The sequence below is a fragment of the Arvicanthis niloticus genome, chromosome 13 (genome assembly GCF_011762505.2).
Source record: "Arvicanthis niloticus isolate mArvNil1 chromosome 13, mArvNil1.pat.X, whole genome shotgun sequence".
Lineage (NCBI taxonomy): Eukaryota > Metazoa > Chordata > Mammalia > Rodentia > Muridae > Arvicanthis > Arvicanthis niloticus.
In genome coordinates, this window is record NC_047670.1 from 57,983,259 (window position 1) to 57,989,886 (window position 6,628).

The following is a 6,628-nucleotide window of genomic DNA, read 5'->3' on the forward strand; positions in this document are numbered from 1 at the left end:
CATACGTGACTCTTCTCTCTTTTTCTTCTTTTCTTTTCTCTCTGGTTCACCAAGAGTTAATGAACTCCTCACCTCTTGCCTGGTCAGCAAGGGACCTTTGGGATGGAGAGAAAAGAAACTAGTAACTAGTTTCTTAATCCCCCTGCTGCTAACAGCGGGAGCTAATTAACAGAAGCTGGTGGCTTTTAGCCTTAGAATAGCAAAGAATTAAAGAAAGAAAAAAAAATGCCAGAGAGTAAGCAACTTTTGTCCCAGCAACCACTGACACCACCCATCACTGCCTGACTCACTTTACTTGGATGTCAGGCTGGTCACGGGCAAGTAAATAAGGAGGAGGAGGAGGAAGGGGAGAAGGGGGAGGACACACAGTTCAGTGGTTCAGGGCCCATGCATGCAATCCTGAGGACCAGAGTTTGGATCATAGAACCAACAGAACAAACTATAAATATATGTTTCTATATTTTTGTGATAAAACATCAAAACCAAAAGCAAACTTGGAGAGGAAAAGGTTTATTTGGTGTATACTTTCATATCCCAGACCACCACTGGAGATAGTCAGGGAGGAAAGTCCGTAACTCCTCTTCCAGGAGAGGAAACCTCTACTAGCCTCTAAAGGCACCAGGCATGCGTGTGGTGGACAGAAGTACATACAGGCTAATGCTTATAAAATAAAAATACATTTACTTTCCCTTTGAGACAGGGTTGTCTCTCAAGGAGACAAATCTCAGAGTTCAAAGCCAGGCAGGATCTCATTATGTAGTCTTGGCTGGCCTGAAACTTGCTCTGTAGACCAGGCTGGTCCCGAACTCACAGAGACCCACCTGCTTCTGGTTCCTGAGTACTGGGATTAAAATTGTGCCTAGCCAAACTGAAATGAATCTTTAAAAAAAAAAAAAATCCTAGATAACGGTTGCCTTTAGATTACTGTGGCCAAAGGCCTTCCCCCTCTGCTATCTTCAGATTACAGAAGCTTCCTGGGGACCTGTGACTCTCTCAGGGGGACTCCACATAATGCCATATGCAGGTATCACCAAAGCACCCAGGGACAGTCACACATAGTGTGAGTGGGAAAAGGCTTGCTCTGTGAACCCTGAGGTCCCAGTTGCAGCCTTGGGGTTCCACCTTCCCTGCAGTTGACTCAAGTTCATCCACCCTGTGAGCTGGAACCCTGCTGGTCTCCACTTTTGGCTGATTTCTTGCAGGCTGGTTAGAAGAAAGCCAGTTCTGTGGCAACTTCAGGTCGCATCAGGTCCTGTTCCCCTTGTTCCCCTGGCCGTGGTGTCCTATCTAGACACACCCACACCCTCTTCCTACCATGGTTCCTTCCCTCCTGGGCTTGCCCTGGATGTCATGGGCGGGGAAGGTGCAGGAGGCCCTGGCTGTCCTGGAACTCACTCTGTAGACTAGGCTGGCCTCGAACTCAGAAATCCGCCTGCCTCTGCCTCCCAAGTCCTGGGATTAAAGGCATGTGCCACCACCGCCCGGCTTCAGGAGGTCCTTAGAGTCATCCAGACAGAGGCCAGTGAGCCTGTAAGCAGTCCCGTGGGGTCACAAGCCAACTGCAGACTGCAGCCAAAACACAAGGAGGTATTTTGGAGATGGAAGAAGTGAGGGGGTCTGGACTAAGAGTCTGGCTGTCTCCGGAGGCCAATAAATTTGGGGTGCAGACTGCTCATGAGGGTGGGGGACTGACACTAACCTCCAGAGGTACCTGGAGTCTGCACGGCTCCTGCCTGGGTGAAGGGGAGATGCGGATTATGGACACATTATGCTCTGGGAAGCTGGAGGGGTTGTAGAGTTCTGAAGGAAGACATTTGGATTGGCTGGGTCAGAGGTTTCTCTAAAAAGCTCCCCACCACCACCCTACCCCAGCGTCAGGATTTCTCTGTGTAGCCCTAGCTGTTTTGCAATTCACTCTCTAGATCAAGCTGGCCTTGAAATCAGAGATCTGCTTGCCTCTGCCTTCTGAGTGCGGGGATTAATGGTGAGTGGCCCCGCCGGCTGCCATGGCCTCATAATCTGGGTTTCATTACCGCAGTCTCGCTCTATAAGAACAGCCTGAAGACAACAGTGCCCCCATGTGGATAATTGAAAAAAAAATAGGTTACAAACTGTCCATCCAACCTTGTAACAAAACAGATGGGCAAGAGCCACCACAACCATCCTATCCCAGTGCCCCCCCCCTGCTCTGGCGCCTCAGCTAGCTTATGCAACTCTCAGTTTTATTATATTGAAAGATGGGATCCCAAGGGCCAGTGATGCAGCTCAGTTGTGCTGTAAAACAAGCACCAGGTCCTAGCTTTGATCCTTAAGCATCTCGTATAATGTGGTGGCACACTTGTAACCCCAGCACTGGGGAGGGGAGGACAGAGGATCAGAAATTCAGAATTCTGGCCTGTGAACTGAGTGAGCAGGTAAAGACCACCAAGCCTGACAACCAGAATTCCATCTCTCGAATCGACATGGTGGAGAGAATTATCCTCTGACCTCTGCGTGGGCACTGTGAAACATGGACCTCCTCCCCAGCAAGAACCATTTATTTATTTATTTATTTATTTATTTATTTATTTATTTAATGTATATGAGTACACTGTAGCTGTCTTCAGACATACCACAAGAGGGCATCAGATTCCAATACAGATGGTTGTGAGCCACCATGTGGTTGCTGGAAATTGAACTCAAGACCTCTGTAAGAGCAATCAGTGTTCTCTCTCTCTCTTTTTTCTTTTCTTTTCTTAGTTTTTTTTTTGTTTTTTTGTTTTGTTTTGTTTTGTTTTTTTTTTTTTTTGTTTTTTTGTGAAAGGGTTTCTCTGTGTAGCCCTGGCTGTCCTGGAACTCACTCTGTAGACCAGGCTGGCCTCGAACTCAGAAATCCGCCTGCCTCTGCCTCCCAAGTGCTGGGATTAAAGGTGTGCGCCACCATGCCCAGCGCAATCAGTGTTCTTAACCGCTGAGCCATCTCTCCAGCCCCTCAACAAGAACTTTAAGTGTATTTTTTTTTAATTTTAGATTTATTTTATGTTGCATGTTTGAGTGTTTTGCCTGTATGTAGGTATGTACACCACATGGGTGCCTGGTGCCCACAAGGGGTTAGAAGAAGGCTCAGATCCCCTCTAATTGGAGTTATAAATGGTCATGAGCCATCCCGTGGGTGCTGGGAACCAAACCCAGGTCTTCTGCAAGAGCAGGAAAGTGCTCTTAACCACCGAGCCATTTCTGCAGACTCAAAAAATTAGAAAAAAAATTTTTTTAAAAGAAGTTTAAAGTGATTCTTAGCTACTTTTAGTGAGTTAGAGGCCAGCCCAGGCTACATAAGATCCTATCTCAAAAAGTTAATAACAGAATAGAATAGAATGGGATTGGGGCCCAAAATTAATGGGAGTGGTTTCTGATATCTTAGTCAGAGTTTCAATTGTTGCAATGAAACAGCATGATCAAAAAGCAAGTTGGGGAGGAAAGGGTTTATTTGGCTGATACTTCCATATTGCTGTACATTATTGAAGGATGTCAGGACAAGAACTCAAACAGGGCAAAATCCTAAAGACAGGAGCTGACACAGAGGTCTCTGAGGGCTGCTGCTTACTGGCTTGCTCCCTGTGGCTTGCTCAGCCTGCTCTCTTATACAACTCAGGACCACTATTAGCTCAGGGAGGGCCCCACCCACCATGGGCTGGGTCCTCTGGCATTGATCACTAATTGAAAAAAAATGCCTCACAGCTGGATCTCATGGAGACATTTTCCCCTCGCTGATGACTCTAGCTTGTGTTGACACACAAACCAGGCAGTACACCCCTTATCCCCACATCTCCTCCCCGACCCCTTTGCTGCCCACCCTGTGTATCAGGGTGGCAGATTCCTCACCCAGCTGCTCAGTGGTACTGCTCTGGCCCCTCCTCTTGAAACACATTTGAACAGGTAGTCAGAGCTTCCTTGAAGCAATGATATTTCCAGAACGAAGAGATCCCAGCAGCCCAAGAAGGCTGCTCATGAAAGGAGCTTATGCTGGGCTGACACACTGGAGACTCCAGCTGGGGCACTTCAGAAAACACCTTGGTTCCCCCACACTGGGAGCCATGAGCATCCTTTCAAGAAGCCTGTCTTTGTAAATCAGGCTGGACAAGAGCCTTGGCTGTAGTGGTTGCACAAGGCCTGACTAAGGAGCTCCAGGGAGTCTTTATCTGCCCCCAGCTTCCAATCTACCTTCCTCTGTGAGTCTTCCTCCTGATAATTCACTACTCCAGCCCATATGTCCACTCCCTCATGGATGGGTTGCTCTGTCTAAAAGATTGAAAAATTGTTAACATCTTTGTAGGCTTCACTCACTCTCACTTGTGAAGGTCCCCACAGACACAGAAAGTTAATTTATTTTTAGTATTTATTTAAATTTATTCCAGACAGGGTTTCTCTGTGTAGTCTGTCCTGGAATTCACTTTGTAGACCAGGCTGGCCCAGAACTCACTCTGTAGACCAGGCTGGCCTAGAACTCAGAGATCCACCTGCCCCTGCCTCTCCAGTGCTAGGATTTTAAAAAGGCATGAGTCAACAACCCCCAGCTAAGTTTTTAGAAATGACATTTATTTATTTTCTTGTGTGTTGGGGAAGAGGGGCTAGGCCTGTGTAAGGCAGACAGGGTAAGTGTTGCAGCTCCGAGGGGGAAAGGTATCCTGGCAGTCCAGAGCCAAGGAATATCATATGGCTACACCATACAAGAAACCTTACACAGGAATTTATTGGGAAAGACCCAGAGGGTGGCTGCTTCTGCTTAGGTGAGAAGCCCCAAGGAGCTGAGCAAGAGACAGATTTAAATTTAAAATTTTTCTTGGAGTTTCTTGGGGGTAGAGTTTTCCAGGGTGGAAATTTCCAGGGTGGGGATTTTAAGGCAATACCTTCCAGGGATTTATGGGTTTTCCAGCTCAGGAATTGGTAGGTTTTCGTGAGTTCCTTTACCCTCCAGACAGATATGCCAAAGGGTATGGTATGTATGCCGGGGTCCAGCTGTGGCTCTACTTCCTGTTTCCTCCCTCTCAGGGTGTCCAGATGCCTCTGCACACCAGGCTTGCACACCAGGCTGCAAGGATGAAGCAGAGTCCAGAGTGGGTGGAGTCTGCAGGATCCTGGTCCAGCTGGGAGTGTGTGTGTGTGAGTGTGTGTGTATAGGCCTTCTTCTACAATCTTCAATGAAACAGCTCTCTGAGACAATCTTAGCTTGTGCAAAAACCAATGGGGTGGGCTTGTAATGCATACACTTTATTTGGGGTGAACCAGGGAGATACAAACCTTGTAGAGTGGGAAGGGCTTCTTAGGGTGAAGTTTCACTGGCTGAGGCTTAAGGTACTGGGGATACCTCATTTGCATGGAGAGGGATTCCAGGGAGTTGAACCTGTAATTTCCCCAGGGATTACAGTAACATTCCCCAGGTAGAGTGTAGACTGAGCTCCCCAGATGAGGCGGAGAAGAAGCAGCCCGGCAAAAAGAGAGTCCTCCATTTTGTGCTGAGCTCAGGGAAGCTGTCTGGACACTGTAGACTACAACCTTAGTAGTGAGGTGCAACATCAGGACCACTGTTGCAATGGGTTATCAGATCCAGAATGTTGGGAGGAGGAGTGTCCATGGCAGGGACATCTCAGATTACAGTCTCCTGCTGTTGTTGAATATCCGTTGTCTTTTCTCTCCTCCCTCCCTTACTACTTCTCTGCCTTCTATTCCCTTCTTTCCTTTCCACCGGTCTGTCTTTGCTGTGTAACTTTGGCAGGTGTGTGCTGCCTGCTAGGATGTTTTGAAGACACAGGATGGGCTCCGTGATATTCACAAGGGGGGGCAGCATCTTGTTCAGTAAAACAGCGTGTGAATAGACTGGCTGAGTGGCAGAGGTGGACTCTACAGGCAGGAAAGAGCCAAAGGAAGCAGAAGGAGGAGCAAAAGCAGATTGGTATTTTCAAGGTGGTTTTCCTAGCAGAGTTAAAACAGAGGGGGGCTTCCTATCACATCACCCGCAGCCCCGCAGCCCCGCAGCCCCGCAGCCCCGCAGCCCCATAGTCCCAAGGTACTGGATCTTCTGCTTGGGTGCTACGAACCTTAGCTTGGATTAAGAGGCACTTATCGTGAGAGAATGGCGCTTTGGTTTGTCGAAGCTTCCTGTAGGATCTCAATCCAAAATAGCAGAGACTGGACATTACCTCTGAGCGCGCCCCAACAGCATCCTTCTCTATAGGAAATAGTCCCTGCCGTGTTCTAAGGGTGACGGAGCACAGAGGTACTGTTTAGCTGTGGTACCCAGGGAGGAGGAATTTAGGAGGGCTAAGAGTATAACTCCCTACTTTCAGGGAGGGGCGCTTTGCACCCCATGAATAGCGGCAGCAGTGGGGGCGGGCGAGGCGGTGTCCAGATCTCTGTGTTTCAGTTCATCACAAACTGAAAATAAGTACCACGGGCCAGAAGTAAAAAGGAACCATGGAGATCATCAGCCTGGAGCAATTAAATCCTAGGCGATCCTCACAGCTTTTCTTTTCAGTTAAGCGCTAGATTCGCAACAGGTGGCGTTGCCCAGTCCATTTTTCTAGAAGAGCCTCTTTTTCCAGCCTTCTCCGTGTCGCTTCTACAAGCAAGACGTTCCCAAGAGGTCTGAAAG